Source organism: Echinops telfairi, unplaced genomic scaffold (genome assembly GCF_000313985.2).
Source record: "Echinops telfairi isolate 266 unplaced genomic scaffold, ASM31398v2 ScPeMD7_6;HRSCAF=24_0, whole genome shotgun sequence".
In the NCBI taxonomy this organism is placed as follows: domain Eukaryota; kingdom Metazoa; phylum Chordata; class Mammalia; order Afrosoricida; family Tenrecidae; genus Echinops; species Echinops telfairi.
Genome location: NW_022103902.1, coordinates 8,850,536 through 8,853,407, shown reverse-complemented (window position 1 = coordinate 8,853,407; position 2,872 = coordinate 8,850,536).

The window sequence follows — 2,872 nt, the reverse complement described above, 5'->3', positions numbered from 1 at the left end:
ATGTAGATCCTTGTAATCAGTTTCCCCTTTCCACCTCACATTCCGTCCACCCTCCAGATATCGCCACTCTCACCACTGGTCCTGAAGAGGTCATCTGTCCTGGATTCCCCGTGTTTCCAGTTCCTGAGATCGAAGTTTATTGGTAGCTACCAGGTATGTGGGATGGGGGGAGGGACAATGAGTCATTGTTGAAGGGACACTGAGTTTCAGAAGGTGATGAAAAAAATTTAAACTGGATAATGAGAGGGTTGTCAATGTGGTGGTGAAAACAGTATCACTGAATTGTGAGTGTGAAAAATGTTGAAATGGAAAATGCTTGGTTACATATAGAGTTTACAACAATAAAAAACCACCCCAACAAGGATCTGACTTGTCTTCTGTGGGTTTGATGCAATATTAAAATAGTTACTTGGTAAAGTGAGACTAACCTTTCTCAAAAATCTAGATTTTGATTGTAATTTCCTATTGGGATTTGCCAGTGACCCCAATGACCATGCAGGTCTGCCTTAGACACTGCAGTAATTTGCTCCAATCAGGAGCCAACATATGAAGCAGCAGATGCAATAAAAATGACCACCGGATTAAGTGATGAGGCATGGGGCAGTTTCTCCCATGATTTAAGCTCCTAACAGTAAGCCTGCCAAGCATGCAGCTACTAGGAGTTGACCTGGAGCTCTAGAATCCCGTAAACTCAGTTCCTTCTAGCACAGAAGGGACTGCTCACCCTTCTCTGGGTTCCTCACTATCTCCTATTTGAATTCAGAGTTCTTCTATCACTTGGTTTCAAGCACTAAATTCCATTTGTTGTTCATGCTTGAAGTGGATGCTATTTTCCTCATTAGACTTTCTTGGTGAGCCAGTTCAGTTGACTGGCACTAGGCCCTATAGAGCTATAATTAACACATTTTCCCCCCTCTGAGTACATAGTAGAAATATCCATCCTTGGCAACTTTCAGAATCTAAGAATTAGTTCCTTGACCTCTTGAGTAGAAGCTTTTATAGTAATAAGATTCAAATGATAGTCATTTGCATGCTTCACGCTTTAAAAATATTTAACCCAAAGCAAAAGCTTATCCCTAAAATACTTCGAAAGGCTTTAAAGATGTATGAAAGAGCTTATAAAGCTTGTGGGGAACTTGCTTTGTCTTTTAATTTCCATTTTTCCACAAACTTTTTGATGTACTCTTATACATGTGAAAAAATTCATACTATAGTTCCACTCAGTTCTTTGGATTCTCCAGTACAAAATATTAAAGATAGATGAAGAATAAAAATTTTGTTCAAATGTATATAACAAAACTCAAAATAAATACAGACCTTACAACCTTACTTTAATTACCGAAGACTCAATAATTAGTCTAAGGCAGAGATTTCTGCATACCTGGGTTATGCTTTGGGCTGTAAACCACAAGGTCATCAGTTCAAAACCATCAGTCACCCCATGGGACAATGACAAGATTTTATACTTCTGCAAAGAGTTTCAGGCTTTGAAACCCCCAGGGGCAGTTCTACCTTGTCTCATAAGGTCTCTATGAGTCAGAAATGACTCGATGACAGTGAGTTTTTGAGCCATATTCATGTGAAATCTGCAATCACTTGCCTTCTATGTAACTCTTTTAAACTATGCTAAGTTCAGGAATTCCACTTTAATAAATTAATTCTGGTGAAAATATGCAGAGCAAAACATACCCCCACTCAAGAGTTTCTACATGTAGAATTCAGTAATCTTGGTTACCATTCTTGTTATCTCTACCCATTGTCTCACGACCCACTGAACTGCTTATCTATACTTTAGAGTTACTGTTGACAATTTTATCTGACGCGGATTATTTTTTGAAAGAGTACTATACTCATGTCAAGCATTTTAAACTAATTTAACTACACAATTGTTAAGTGGAATGGTAACGTCAGTGTATAATTTTGTCTCTTGGTTTGAAGATTTTTTGCAGGAAGATAGAGTTGACTAGATCCGGTAAGTTTGGACTCAATGAGAATTCGAAACCATCTCCACGATACCTCACAACAATAGAAAGAGGTCAGAGGATAGTCGTCGGTCCCATGGCCTCATCAACTTCCATTGACTTTAGTATCGGTAACAGCACACTTCAAGAAGGCACAAGTTGCCTGTGGGTGATAATTTGACTGATGGTTTGACCTTCATTTATTAGGCCCATCCTTTTGCTCTTGTGGTTAGGTACCATCAAGTTGGTTCCGACCCGTAGCAACCCTGTTCCCACCACAGCAGAACACTGCTGGTCCTGCGCCATCCTCATAATTGTTCCCCTGCTTGAGCCCATTGCTTCCGCCACTGTATCAATCCATCTTGTTGAAGGCCTTCTCTTTTTCCACTTCCCCTCCGCTTTACAAAGCATGATGTCCTTCTCAGTGACTGCTCTCTCCTGACAACATGCCTAAAGTATGTAAGATGAAGGCTTGTCATCCTTGTCTCTACGGGGCATTCTGGCTTTACTTCTTCCAAGACTTATCAGTTTGTCCTTTTAGAAGTCCACAGTACTTTCAATACTGTTCTCCAGCACCGCAATTCAAATGCATCAATCTTTCTCAGTCTTCCTTATTCAGTGTCCAACTTTCACATGCATATGAGGCGATTGAAAATGCCATGGCTCAGATCAGGCATACTTTAGTCTTCAAAGTAACGTCTTTGATTTTTTTTTGATCGTTTTATTAGCGGTTCATACAACTCTTATCACAATCCATACAGAAATCAATTGTGTAAAGCACATTTGTACATTCATTGCCCTCATCATTCTCAAAACATTTGCTCTTCACTTAAGCCCCTGGCATCAGGTCCTCATTTCCCCCCTCCCTCCATGCTCCCCCCTCCCTCATGAACCCTTGATAATTTATAAAT